Source organism: Pseudorca crassidens, chromosome 14 (assembly GCF_039906515.1).
Source record: "Pseudorca crassidens isolate mPseCra1 chromosome 14, mPseCra1.hap1, whole genome shotgun sequence".
In the NCBI taxonomy this organism is placed as follows: Eukaryota; Metazoa; Chordata; class Mammalia; order Artiodactyla; family Delphinidae; genus Pseudorca; species Pseudorca crassidens.
The window spans coordinates 84816316-84830653 of record NC_090309.1 but is presented as its reverse complement, the minus strand read 5'-3'; the positions used below and the strand labels follow the sequence as shown (position 1 = coordinate 84830653).

Genomic DNA, 14338 nt, shown 5'->3' with positions numbered 1-14338 from the left:
ATAAGCAGCAGCAATCCAGTCTCCCATCGCTTCGTGAAAGAAAGGACATCTTTATACATCTCAGCACCAAGGCCAGAACTTTACATGGGACACACTTGGCTTTAGGAGAGTCACCCCACAAACACTGTTGTCACTTTGTCACAGGCAGGCCACCAGAGCTCCTCTTCCAGAGGGTTGGAGCAGGACTCCGAGATCAAGCTTCCTGGCGGCATCGCCCAACCAGCCCCAGCTCCTGCCTCGTCCTCTCCTGCCTCTCCCGTCCCCTCACCCGCAGGTTCAGTTGCTCCCTCCCAGCAAAAATCCAGTCAAGGTGCCAATTTTAACAGCCAGAAACCCATCAGGAACTGTTAGCCTGACTATGGGGAGGAACAGGACCTGAAGACACAGCACGCGTGTGCAGGCATCGGCCCCCGTGACCTCCGCTGGCCTGGGAGCCTGCAGGCATCGTGAGTGCCTTCCAGAACGTAGCTGTTTTGTCTCCTGAGACTCTTTCCTCAAACCCATCATCTTAGAACCGGTTTGCAGGGCAGAAATAGAGACACAGATGTAGAGAACAAACGTATGGACACCAAGGGGGGAAAGTGGGGGGAGCTGGTGGAGGGATGAACTGGGAGATTGGGATTGACACGTAGACACTAATATGTATAAAATGGATAACTAATAAGAACCTGCTGTATAAATAATAAATAAAATAAAATTCAAAAATTCCAATAAAAACCCCCAAAACCCATCATCTTAACTTGCCCCCTTCCTCCCGCGACCCCAGGCACCACCGGGGACGTCACTGGCTGTGCTGAGCCGTCCACCTGCTTTCCAGCTGAGCCGTTTTGCCCCAGCACTAGATGACCCCGACGCGTCCCCTGGTTTGTCCTCTTGTCTTCCATTGTCAGGAAACCTTTTACTTTCTGTCTCCCTTTTTTTAAAAATCGGATCTCACTTTAGGACACAGGCTTTCTGACTTTCTGTTTTGACAGCCTGGAAGTTTCCCTTCTTGTTGTGCCGCGTGCCGGCCAGGAAAGGTCGTTGTACAAGTGCCCTGGGGTGATGAGACCGCGCGGCAGAGCCCAGTTTGATTGGAGGGGTTTTGCGAGCTGGTTGTTCAAATGTGGTACCTGGGTGGGAGCGTCGACACCGCGGATATCGGGAGCACTGCACGTGGGGTGTCTGGCCCGTTTACAGCGACGGGGCTCCGGCAGCCTGGGGCCTTCCTCATCTAGCTCAGGGGGGCTCGGCCCGGCCTGGCGTCTTTTAAGTCAGTTGCCTGGGCCGCACTACAAACCAACTAAATCAAAATCTCTGGGACCAGGGCCTGTGCATCACACCTCCTCGTCTTCCCCGGAGATTTTAATGCACAGCCAAGGCTGAGAGCCAAGACTGGAACCTTCTTTTGAGAGCCGCTCACTCCCAGGGGACCAGGTGGAGGGACCAACTCCGTCCAGTCCAGGCCCGGCTCGCTGCCCAGAGCAGCGCTGGGGTCTGTCTGGGGAGCAGAAGAGGCTGCTCCTTCACTGAAGAAAGTGTGTTCGTGCCACAGACCAGCCCTGACTCCAAGCCCGGTGTTTACCAAGACTTAACTGGCTATTATCTCACCGCGGAAACTCCGGCGGGCAGCTGGGGGGCACACCTTTGGGAAGCACAAACACACTTGTTTGTTAACCTCCCTGCTGACCTTGGGCGAGCCCTGCCCCTCCCTGGGCCTCTGCCCTTCGTGGCGGGGGTGGGGTGGGGGGGAAGGGCTGCGGTTCCAACTTTGCCCCTGCCGACAGCTCAGGCTGGAATCACACGTTTTCCTTTCCAGCAGATGCACTCAGAGAGGGGAGGAGATCGCTAGCATCCCAAACAGTGGGTCTGGACACCACGCTGCCTCTGAAGTGTGGGCTCCAGGGTCCCTGTCTCAGGCTTCCTGCAAGGAAGCCCCAAGGCTGTGACTGTAGGCTCGGAGGGGCAGTATGCACAGGAAGGATGGGGGGCTCTGAGGGTGGGAGGATTCGGGGAGCAATTCAGGAGCCCACCATTTAGGATGCTTTTGCCCCTTCTCATTGGCAGAACGTCAAAAGTCTGGGTGGGACCAGCTCCATCTCCCTCTTTGCAGTGACCTGATCGAGGTGGGAGACTTTGCTGGGGAAACGGAGTCCTGACCATTAACAGGCAGTCGCTCCCAGGAAAGAGCTGCACCCCCATTAATATCAAGGCCAATCCTCCTTCCTCCTTCCTACCTCTGGAATTATTCACAGATGTAAGACGGAGGTTATCCCTTCAGAGCCCAGCTCAGGCACCTGCTGGGCGCTTATTTCATGCCCCGCATGAGCTCGAGGCCGCCATCCCTCCTCCACGCAGCACTGGCCAACCAGCCCAGCACGGCCTCACCCTCTGACCTCTCATTGTTTGACCCGTCCCACTCTGTTATATTCCATTGGGAATCGTCCTCCCAGTGTTTAGGGTTTCCCCATGGGACTGTAAGCCCACAAGAAGACCCCCACTGCTCTCCCAATCACCGATTCGGGCAGCAGGGGGAAGGGCGAGTGAGTGACCCATAGGGTCAGACAGACTCGAGTCCAGATCCTGACTCCGTCCCTCACCAGCCAAGTCTCTCATCGTTCATGTTGGAGCAGGTGACATTGTTGTAGGAGACACTGCAGGCTGTTCCCAGGCCCCTGTCCTCGTCTTCCTGGATACACTTCCCAGCCTCTTTGCAGACCTCTGTGGTTATCAAGCCATCATTCATTTGCGGTCTATTTGTCACAGCAGCTAGAGTTATCGCAAGTAACACACTGCCTCACAGCTGTTGGGGAGATGAAATAAAGCATGTGAAAGGGCCTGGCCCAGTGCCTGGAACACAGAAAGTGGGGGGGTCCTTACTAGATGTCAGTTTATTTCTTTCCTAATTAATATTAATTGTTCCCAAGCATGTGGATAAACATGGCCTCAGACCTTTTCTATGACTCTGGATTGGTGGCTTAGCTTGTTTTAAATTTATATTATTAATTAATATGAATTATAATATACACGATTATAATTATTTTATAAGTACCATAAGCTTAGGCGTTGTCAGGACCCCAGTTTTTAAGGTGCCACCATAGGATACTTTGTGCTCACAAAGCCGTCCTAGTCAAGGAGCTTTGGGTTGCAGGTGACAGAAAACCCTTTCACTGGCTGAAGCAAAATCAGTGGTTGACCAATCAGTGAATACACCAATAGTGACTGACGGGCTCACAATGTGTCATGCAGGTATGGCTGTATCCAGCACTCAGAAGATGCCTCAGAGAACTCGTCCCTCAGTTGCGGGTTACTCTGCACAAGAGTTCTCACGTGAGGGGGGGGCGAGACGGTCCCCAGCAGTCCCACCGCCACACCCCACCCCAGCTCAGAAGAAACCGTCTCTCTCCAAACATTGCAGTTTGGAGGTAGGTGTCTGAACCTTGAGTATCGTACGTTTGGCTGCGCGGATTGAGGCTGTCCCTCTTGTCGTGAGGCAGTTTTACTGGAGTCTCTGGGCCCTTCCTAAAAGACCAGAAATACCCGCTTATTCGCGTCCGGCAGGCAAGCCAAACGGAAAACCAGGTCACAGGGAACAAGCTAAAGGAACTGGGAAGATTTCAGGCTGGAGAAGGGATGCTTGAGGAGGTCGTGAGAGCTGTCTTCAGGCTCTGCCGACGGGGGCCCTGTCCGTGTGCTGCGCGATTCTGGAAGGGAGAGGCAGGACGGGCACAGAGGACGGCTTTCGCGCTAACTGAGGAGCTCCTGTGGCACGCCAGGGCCTGGTGCTGGAAGGGCTCCTCGGGGTGGTGAGCGGCGCTGGGGCTCTGAGGATGCGCAGCTTGCAGTGACCCTGCAGTGGGAGCCAGGAACCTGGGGCGGGACCCGCATCGTGGCTCTGCCCGGACCAGGCCGGCCAGCGGGTCTCCCAGGCCCAGCATTCTCGTCTGTCCAGAAGGCGTGCTGAGGCCTTCCTTGCAGGAGATCAAATGAGGGCAATTGGGGTGGAGCTTTCTTTGCAAAGAGCAGCACATTAAACAGATGTGACCACGCTCAGCCCAGAAAGCTGCAAGGGCCATGGACGAAGGGAGCGCCATGACTAAAGTGGGGTGCCAGGGAGGGAAGGTGTGCAAGGCCTCCCCCCACCCGCCCCTGGCCGAGAAGGGGTGTGCCCGCCTGTGCGCAGATGGTGGGGTGCCCTTGACTGGAGCTCTACACAGGCCTCTGACGAGCGTCTTCAGATCCCTACAAAATGCCAGGGATGGGCTCCCCAACCCCAGGGGCTCACAGCGCCATGGAGAGCGGGACAGAGACTGAACAAGGGGCGTGATAAACACATAAGGTGATCCGTGTTATGGAAAAAGGTGGGACACGATAAAGGCAACTGAGCGAGTGTGCGTGGGGGGCTGAACACTCACCCCAAGGAAAAGGAGTTGCAGCAAGAACACGACGGTGTGAAAGGCAGAGTCGGAACCCAAGCTTCTGACTGAGCTGGGGTCGCCGCCCTGGGGAGCCCGAAGCCGCTGCCCCCAGTCATGGGGCCCCTCCCCCCATGCGGGTGAGCTCAGGAGCCACCTGGACGAGCAGAGATGGGGCTGGGAAGGGGCTCTTACCACAGGAGGGTCGAGGCCAGCTGTGCCAGGATGAGAGACACCTTTCCCTGATGGATCCAACAGAGCCCCACCCTTGCAGGTAGGAGCCAGGCCCCCAGGTCTCCCCAGGGAAGGGGAGGGACTCTCCAACCCAGCCAGCAGGGCCTGCAGACTTCATTTTATCAAACTCCGATCCACGTAGGCATCCCTCTGGCTGCTTCCTGCCAGCTGGGCTCCAGGCCAGGCCCAGTCAACTTTCCTGGAAATGTCCTAGCGGGAGGCTGTGGGCTGTGGAGTCTGGTGGAAGAGGGTTCTAATTCCACTGGACCCTGGAGCTGGGAGTCAACTCTGGGGGAGCCTTTGATTCCCCCTCTGAAAATGGAGAATGTGATGCCTCCTCTTAGGGTCAAATGGGCCAGTCCCTGAGACATTTAGCCAGTGGCTGGCTTGCAGGAATTGCTCGGTAATTCCCAGTGTCTGGGGTCGTGGGTGGAGTTTGTAGGCCTTGAAGCGCCTCTGAAGGTCTGCATTCCAGCTGTGGGGCTGCAGGCCAGCCTTGTGATCTCTTGGGGGCTGAGTTTCCTTGTCTGCAGTGGGGAGGTACCAGCTCCACCCAGCAGGACTGTTGGGGGTGTCCTGAGAGCTGTGATGGGATGGGGTTCCTCAGGGGAACGCGAACATTTTCCAAAGGGCTCCTCACGGCCCCCCGTCCTCAGAAATGTCCTCCCCTTTCATCCCAGGACCGTTCCTGAAAGGGTAGGAAAATCGTCCCATAATCACCTTCCAGTCCTTACCACCTGGGAGCACCTGCTCATGAGGACATGGCAGTGCCTTGGGACTTCTGATTAGAGCTGTAATGTTTCCAGATTAAAGCCACATCTGTTCTCTCATTTTGCCCTCAGACACCCATGAATGACGCCCTACTGTACCTATTTCACACAAGAGAAGATTGAGGTCTGGAGCGATCAGGTGCTGTGCTCAGGGACACACAGCCGGCCATTGCCATGTCGGTGTTAGACCAGGTCTTCTAGAACAGGGGAGGCACATACCTGCTGTCTTGGACATTCTGGTGTATGTCTGTCACCCAGGACAACAATTAAGAGCACCCTCTTTGGGTCTTCCCTGGTGGCACAGTGGTTAAGAATCCGCCTGCCAATGCAGGAGACTCGGGTTCGAGCCCTGATCAGGGAAGATCCCACATGCCACGGAGCAACTAAGCCCGTGCGCCACAACTACTGAGCCTGCGCTCTAGAGCTCGCGAGCCACAACTACTGAAGCCCGCATGCCTAGAGCCCGTGCTCCGCAACAAAAGAAGCCACCGCAAGGAGAGGCCCGCGCACCGCAGCGAGGAGTGGTCCCTGCTCACCGCAACTAGAGAAAGCCCGTGTGCAGCAACGAAGACCCAACGCAGCCAAAAATAAATAAATCAAATAAATTTAAAAAAAAAAAAGAGCATGCTCATTTGCTCTCAAACATACCCCGTTGGATTCTAAATTTCATGGTCTGAAACGAGGGTCATGACAGTTTCTACTACATCCCAGCTGATTTGAAAGGGTTCAGCCTAAACGGGGCATCACAGCCACCCTGTAGAATTGGGGGGGTGGGAAAGGGGAAGATGGGTTCTCTTCCCAGGTGGTCAGCTGCCCCTGGCTCTCCTTCAGCTGGGTTGCTCTCAGTCTGGCCTTTTCCAGTACTGGATGTGCACGGCTCTTACCACCGCCCTCCCCTCTACCCCTTCCTCTTCTCCTCCCCCCTCCCCCCACCAGGCTTCCTGCAGCTCTAGCCACCTGCTTCCCACAGCTACCCCAGAGTCCATAGGCAGGCATCTCAGCAAATGCCCCCCACTGGGCATTCTCCAGGGACAGCTCTGTCTAAAGATATCAATATGGTCCATCTGGTCCTGACCTGCCCTCATCCCTCACCACTGGGGACCCATCTGCACCACCCCCATCCCTCACCATTGGAGGGATATGTCCTCACCCCCCCTTCCAATCCCTCACCCCTGGGGACGCATCTCCATCCATCCCCAACCCTTACCAGTAAGGGGAATCCGTCTTCACCCTCCATCCCTCACCACTGGGGACCCGTCTTCATCCAGATGCCAAGCTCTAGGACCCCCAGCCAAGTCAGCCAGACATCACCAGGTACCACTCTCCTCCCTCCTTTGCAGTCATGTCCAACTCACTCATGGTCCCATAGCACTGATGGACCACCAGACAGATGTTCTAGGTCCAGGGGGCGCTGGGGAAAGGAGGGGAGAGCCCCGCAGGTTGCAGCCCAAGCCTGTTGGGGGTGTAATGGAACCCAAGACTCTGTCTGTTGTGGAAAGTGGTTGGTCCCAAGTCCACAGAGAACAAGGTTCACAAACAGGAAGAGTCCTGTGGATGGCTTGGCCCCTGGCTGAGCTCAGATGATGGGCTGACGTGGGTGCCGGTGAGTCACACATGGCTCTGGGACAGATCCCCAGGAGTGTCCTGGAAAAGTACAAGCCATTATTTACAAGGCAGCAGGACGCCGGCTTTCTCCAACATCGTTTGTGGTTGGAAAACTGCTGCGGCTGCGTACATTTCTGAAAATGCCTCCGGCGGGTGACATTTATCAAATCAAGTGCTTTTTAGTTCTATTCCCCAAATACGCAGACAATTCTCTTCGTAGATAATGTTGCCAGCCCGCCAGGGCCTGTGCAGCTGACTGATCTGATTGCAGAAGATGTCATATCTCCTGCCTCCAGAAGGAAAGGAACGGCGAGGGCGCTGGAGACCTTGTGTGATGTAAAAGGAGGTCCAGCCCGTCCTCTTGCGCCTCTCTCTGTTTCTGTGGGCTGCAGCATCAGGTGATGGGCGTGGGCGTTGCACACAGATCTCTGAAAACACCCAGGCCTCCGCGTGCCTTCCTGCAGCCATCCCTGCGCGCTGGACACCAGGCTGGGAGGTGCTGGGACGTGTGGGCTGCAGCTTCCCCGGCATAAAGTGCTGCTAGGCGCCCACAGCAGCACGAGGAACGGTCAGCCCTGTGACCCCACCCAGAACTCACCCTCCCTCGCCGCCTTTTGGAGGAAGAGCTGACTACAGTGAATGTTCGGGAACCGGCTGGCTGCCCTCTTAGGCCCCGGGCACAGTCCCTGATTGACACAACAGAAGTGTTTACTGCACTCTGTCTGTGTGCCAGGCCCTGTGCCAGGCTTTATACGGTTGTACTGTTTAAAGATTTTGGTCTCCTCCCACGTTACAAGCAAGAGTGTTTCCTTGCCCAAGGTCACCCATCTGGTGCTGGGCAGAGCTGGGGCTGCATCCCTCCTCCATCAGCCTGTGCCGAGCACTTGACCCTGATTTTTTTTTTCTTTTTTCGATACATGGGCCTCTCACTGTTGTGGCCTCTCCCGTTGCAGAGCACAGGCTCCGGACACGCAGGCTCAGCGGCCATGGCTCACGGGCCCAGCCGCTCCGTGGCATGTGGGATCTTCCCGGACCGGGGCACGAACCCGTGTCCCCTGCATCGGCAGGCGGACTCTCAACCGCTGCGCCACCAGAGAAGCCCTGATTTTTTTTTTAATATAAATTTATTTATTTTTGGCTACGTTGGGTCTTTGTTGCTGAGTGCGGGCTTTTCTCTAGCTGTGGCCAGCGGGGGCTACTCTTCGTTGTGGTGCTCGGGCTTCTCACTGCGGTGGCTTGTCTTGTGTGAAGCACGGGCTCTAGGCACGTGGGCTTCAGTAGTTGTGGCTCGTGGGCTCAGTAGTTGTGGCTCACGGGCTCTAGAGCTCAGGCTCAGTAGTTGTGGCGCACAGGCTTAGTTGCTCCGCGGCACGTGGGATCTTCCCGGACCAAGGCTCAAACCCGTGTCCCCTGCATTGGCAGGTGGATTCTTAATCACTGCGCCACCAGGGAAATCCCGACCTTGATGTTTTTATGCCTGCTCTTCCTCTGTGTACACAGGGGCTGCTCTGCTGCCCGCCCCCTTGGCTGGGCTCCTCTCAAGGCTGCCCCTGGTTCTCAGAACAAGTTCAAGGGCCCTTGGCAGGATATCGGGATGGAGGAAACCATCCTGTCTGAGACTTGGCTCTCACATACCTTGCCCCTGACCTTCGGGAAGGTATCTCCTTCTCTGGGCCCCTCTATGGGAAGGGCACAGAGAGGTCAAGGTGGTCTCTAGATCCTAATGGCTCCAGTTCCTGCAGCTGTAGCATCTCTCAATGTTCTGGGAGAGGCAGGAGGCCAGTCCTTAGAAGCAGGACTCTAAACGGCACCAGTGGCAAAGCTCTCTATCCCCCTGGACAGCACGGCAGGTGGACACAGCCTGGCCACACACTGCCTCATTCATCGGCTCTTCTTCACCTGTGCTGCTGGGAGGTAGAGCTGTACGTGAACACCGGGTGAAGCAATGAAAACAGACATGGGAGCCAAGCCCACTGCCCCTCCCCGGAAATGAGAGCTCCTCTCTCCCATCTCCGTGTGAACACAGAGTGGGTGAGAGCTGTGGCATCTCAGATGTTTGAGGTCATCTAATTCCACCCCCCTCTCTGCTGGTGAGAGAACTGAGGCTCAGGTCGGTGATTACTTGCCCGGGATCTCCCAGACTTGGTGGCAGGGCCATCGAGAAGTTCTGCCGTCTTGGACGTGTATGTCTGTGGCTGGGTCAGTAACGGAGATGGGCTCTGGTGGGTGTTGAATTAGTGGCCGTGTCCGCCCTGGCATCCTCCCAGCCTGGACTGCATTGTTGGCCTTGGTTTTCCCAAGGCTCCCTCATCGGCCCTGAGCCCAAGAGAGGCCTGAGTGTCCGGATTTCCTCGGGGCTGCTTTGCCGGCCTCTTCCATCGCCTGCCTTGCAGAGGAAGGTCAAACGGCCTGGTGCTCTGGACCAGTGGGAGGCAGGACGGAGCCCCAGCTCCTGTGGCAGCCCCACCCAGGCCTTGGGGCCAGGGCTTTCTACAGCCCTCCACTGGGGCACAGTTTGCTGGACGGTGCAGCTGCCTGATGAGACATCTCTGGTCTGTTCCCATAAAGCCCCATAGAGCCCCCTTCCCCCTCGGCCTCGCCCTGTGCAGGGCGTCCAGTCAACCCCGGGAAGCAGGGTGTGGCCTCCTGGGCCACGCCAGGGGCGGGGCGGGGGAAGGGAGAGGCGGTGCCTCCAGGGCTTCCCCACCACCCCAAGGCGCTCAGGCTGCATTTCCCACACCAACCCAATTCTCCTTCAGGTGGAAGGGAGGCAGTAGCAGGGGAGGTCCCGGAAGACCCAAGAGGCTTTCACAGGCCCTGAGCAAGCAGGCGGCTGAGCTGTGAGAAATGGCCAGAGCTCCGGGAGGAGGTGGTGGGGAGGAAAAGCCACAGGCAGAATTCTCCATTGCGCTCGCCTCCCGCCATGTGTGTGAGTCCATGTGAGGGGTCCCCTGGGAGGGGGGCTCTCGGCCCTTTCTGCAGGTGCCCGGGCGTGATGGCCCCGGGCCCGGCTGGCGGGGGGAGCCCTTCGGAGCCTCCTTCTGTTTCCTTTCATGGGAATCCCTGACCACCTACTGGGTGCCCTGCCCCTGCTGGGGAGGCAAGGGGACCCCGACACGGGGGGCGAATCAGAGGTGGGCCGGGCTCGATGCTGGGGACCAGGAAGGCACCCACATGCCTAGACTCACCCCCAAGCTGTCGGGGGCCTGCAGGAAGGAGGGGTCAGAGGTGGCAGCGTGCCCTGCCCTGAGGATGGCCTTTCTGGGGGGAAGTAGCTAACAGAGACAGAAAGCCCACCCTTGAGGAATAGTCCCCTTGGGTGCCCTCGACTCACACGCAGGCAGGTTCCACAGCCCTGTAGGGACCCGGGCAGCGCTGGGCCTGGCTGAGAACAGCGCACACGCACACCCACCCTCACCCACATGCCCCTAACCTCCACCTCGCGGCCAGGCGAGGCCGGGGGCCTGCAGCACGTTCCCCTAACTTCCCTGAGCCTCGGGGTCGTCGCAGCAAACAAGGTGGTCGTGTCGCCACCCTGGGATGCCCAGGCCCACGTGTGCAGCCGGCAAAGCGGAGGGAAGGCGGCAGAGGCGCAAGGGCAGAAGGAAGGGGCTCTGGCCCGCAGCCACTAAAGATGCTGGAACAGGGCTGGGAGGAAGGTGGGGAAAGCCCAGGGACCCGTGAGCCTGGAGCTGGGGAGCCTTGGAGCCAGGGGCGGGGCTCACAGGGGCACCGGGGGGAGCGTAGACGGTGGGCGAGCAAATCCACATTCAAGCCCAACTGGCCACTTGATGCAACCAGTGCCCTCAGAACCCTCCCGCGCGGGCAGCCGCTTAACCCTCCACCCCCGCAAGCGTCTTCGCGTCCACTCAGGTGGCCTCTTCTTGGGGCACGGGGATCTTGTCAGCCACAAGGGCAACCAAGGGCACCTCTGACTCGACCTTGGGTACCTGAGAGACTCAGATTCAAGTGCAGCATTACCAGCGGCAGATCTGACGCGTTGCCATTGATCGCTGTCATATGCGTACAGGGAGTGACCCCACGAGCCTTTCTCTCTCCTTGGTGCTGAACTGCGGGATGGATTTTAGCCGAATCCTCGCCAGGTTATACAAGCCGCTGCCTGGGCCTTGGGTCCCCCGCCGCAGGGGAGAAGGTTGAAGCAGAGACCACTCGGGCCTCGCGCAGCTCTGAGCCCTTTAGAAGGACGCTGAGGCCAGCGTGCGCCAGCCAGGCCTCCGCGTGGCAGTGAGCTGAGCGACTCCTTCCCAGGCACCCAGCCCCCGCCCGGCCAAGCCCGGATGCCCCTGCCGCAGAGCCAGGCAGCAGGAAGGCCTGCTTTGCAGAGGTGGGTGTCCAGAGGGGCAGCCTGAGAAACTGCAATTGGCCTTCACTAAAATTAGGTCCCAAGTCCCAGGGGGCAATAGAAATGCGGATGAAAATGAGAAAGCAAATTGAGGGCATTGGAGGATGTTAAAAATATGTGCACGTCTTAATGGAAGTGGTGAAAACGAGGCTCCAATAGGCAAGGGAAGCACTTGTGCGACTGTCATTATTTTAGTCGCAGAATCAGATGGTGTGAGCCTGGAGGGGCCCCAAGGAGCACCTGTTCCACCACATCCCTCATCCTACAGACAGGAAAACTGCCCACAGTGGGCAGTGACGTGTCCACGGCCACGCACAGGGCAGTACCCGAGCCGCGACAACAGTGTGGGCCCAACCGACCCTCCAAGAAGCCCAGCAGTAGGAAGGACCCCCGGGGCCGGGCCACCGCTCACTGCCCCCTGAAGGAGAGGGGCTGCGTGGGGCATGGAGGGGTCGCCCCCTCGGTCCCTCGTGGTTACAGAGTGCTTATCACACAGCCTGGCATCTGAGGTGCCTCACGAACCTCGGTGGTTACTTTCCTTATTAATATTGACCCGTGCGTGGAGTGACGTGAGAGCCACGTTTCCAGAGGAGGAGAGAGAAACCGGGCTGGACCCTCCAGGGGAGGCCCAAGCGTGTGGGAGGGGTGGGAGGGCGTGGAGTGGGCGATGTGGGGGGGGCGTGGGGGAGGCCGAGGGATGCGCGGGGCTCTCAGACACACGGCCACCATGGCCGTGCGAGTGCCTCTCGTTAAGCACTTACTACGTGCTGTACCGGGCTGGGCTTTGGCTTGAGTATCCTACAGTTCTCACAACAGCCCAGTTAGCAACCCCATTTCACAGACAGCATCCCGACTGGGGGTCAGGCCAGCGCTGGGCTCAGCGGTCCTGCTTCTTCCCGAGCTTCGAGCTGTGCCCCGGGGCTCCCTCCCTGCCCTCCGCACACGACTGCTGCCTCTGGATCTGAGCCCAGATGGTCTCGCCCCTCCAGCTGAAGCCCCAGCCTCGGTCTTTCACCTCCTGCTTTGTCCGCAAAACCTCCCCTGAGTCGGCCCCTCTTCAGGAGCCCACGTGGGCCCGGCCTTGGTGAGCAGTTCACCTGGCGGGGGAGAGGGCTGGGCGTCAGGCCTCGGGGCTGGGCCTCGGCTTCCTTATCTGGGACACGAGCCCACCGAACACTCCCTAAATGCTGCCGCTGGGGAACAAGCCCAGGAGTCTCCAGGCAGACTCCCCAGGTCTGGTGCAGGCTCTGAGCCCTGTGTGATGTCCTCCTCCTGCGGCTGGGGCCCTGCCCCTGGGAACTACACATGGGAGAGACCAGGAGACGAGTGGAGAGGACTCCTGTGGGCCCCGAGCACCCGCCTAGGACCCCAGACCCCGTGGGCTCAGACCCACCAGAAAGCCCGGCTCCGGGGCTCCGGGGGAGGGGCAGGGAGGTGGAGGAGAGAAGAGAAAAGGGGGGGAAGATGGAGGGGAGCTCTCTTTCCCCCTCTGGGCTGTACGATCTGGAGCTGTATTGGGGTGATTTTCACTGAAAGTAACAAAACAATGCTGAGTTTCATGATAAAGTCAGTTCACTGTACTGGTCTCTATTTGAAATATTTCCTAATACAAATTCAAATACAAAAATGAATGCTAAAGGGGAGAGCCGTTTCATAGGACAAACAAGGAAACATAATAGAAGCCTAGGTGTAGCCATTTCAGGACTGGTTGGAGGGGTTCCGGCTATTTCTCTGCAGGTCTCTGGGGCGTTGCCCTCCCTATGTGCTGTCACAAGAGGGCTGCTCTCAGCTGCTGGAGAGAACACGTCCTCACCCGCCCTCTGGGGACAGAAGGGCTTTCCCAACCCTGATTTGGGGCACAGCCCTGGTGAGAGGTGTCCCATGGGCCTAGGACAGCCCCGCCGGGCTTGGACAGGCTGATGGAAGCTGGGCTGAGCTCCAAGGCCGGGCTTTGCCCGCTTGGCTCCGAGAAGATACGGGAAGTACTGGTCCTGCTGTTCCCGTAGTGGTGAATACACTCGAGCTTGGCCACTCTTGGGTGCCCAAAGCTGCTCTCCCACCTGGGACCTGGGGAGAGTGACCGACAGGCTGCTGAAATGCTTGGCCCATTTGTTGATCCCACAAGCCAACTATCCGACTCCACGCTGGTGCCAAGGAGAGGCAGAAGCCAGACAGACCCCGGCCGGGGATCACAGTCTAGTGGAGAAAGACAAGCTCAGCAATGAGCCAGACCCAAGGCAGAGTCATGGGAGGAGAGGCCCCGCGGGCTCTGGTAACCAGGAGGGAGGTCTGTCCAGGGAGGGCCCTGGAGGGCTGCTCAGAGGAAGTGGCCTTGGCCTTGGGCACCTTATCCACGTGTTACCTTTGGCTACTATTCCCGTGCTTGGAGGTTCTCCGACTCTAGTGTGCGTGACCGTCCCTGGGGCATTCTGGGCCCCAGTCCCAGGGATTCAGATCAAGGAAGTCTGCGTGGGCCCAGGACTCTGCAGGCTTAACTGGCTTAAAGGTGAGTCTGGTGCAAGTGGGCTTTGAGTCAGGTCTCCTGAGTCTTTCTGCGCAGTCCCGGCTGCTGCAGAGGCCTGGGGGAGGGTGTCAGAGCCCTGAGGCCCACGGGGTGGTCCCGGTCACAGAGAAACAGCCCGGGAGGCGGGTGGGGTACTCGTGGAGGGAGAAGAGGTCTGGTGTCCATCCTTAGTGGAGAAGCACATCACCCTTGATGACGTGGAGACCTCAGCCCCTGGTGATGGCGAGGGCAGGGAGGGAGTGTGATGTGGGGACAGTCCCCTCAAAGGCCTTGCGAGGTTTCCAGGGTGGCCACCACATTCTGCTCCCCAGGGAGGAGGGCTGAGGGGTCCCTTCCAGGTCAACTTCCAGGGTTTTCCTACCAGTGGCTTCATCACACTCTGATCTCAAAGGCTCTAACCGAGCATCTGGCATCCCACATTCCAAGCAGAGTGACAATGCTGGCGACA

General features: G+C 58.3%; 1 long non-coding RNA gene across 1 annotated transcript; it reads right to left on the bottom strand.

Moving 5' to 3' along the window:
• Positions 1 to 2809: 2809 nt before the first annotated feature.
• On the bottom strand, positions 2810 to 7497 carry LOC137205733 (uncharacterized). Its single transcript, XR_010934282.1, has 3 exons — positions 6606 to 7497; positions 4590 to 5316; positions 2810 to 3501 (listed from the first exon to the last, which is right to left on the bottom strand). It is a non-coding gene; the product is annotated as an uncharacterized lncRNA (long non-coding RNA).
• Positions 7498 to 14338: the final 6841 nt, after the last annotated feature.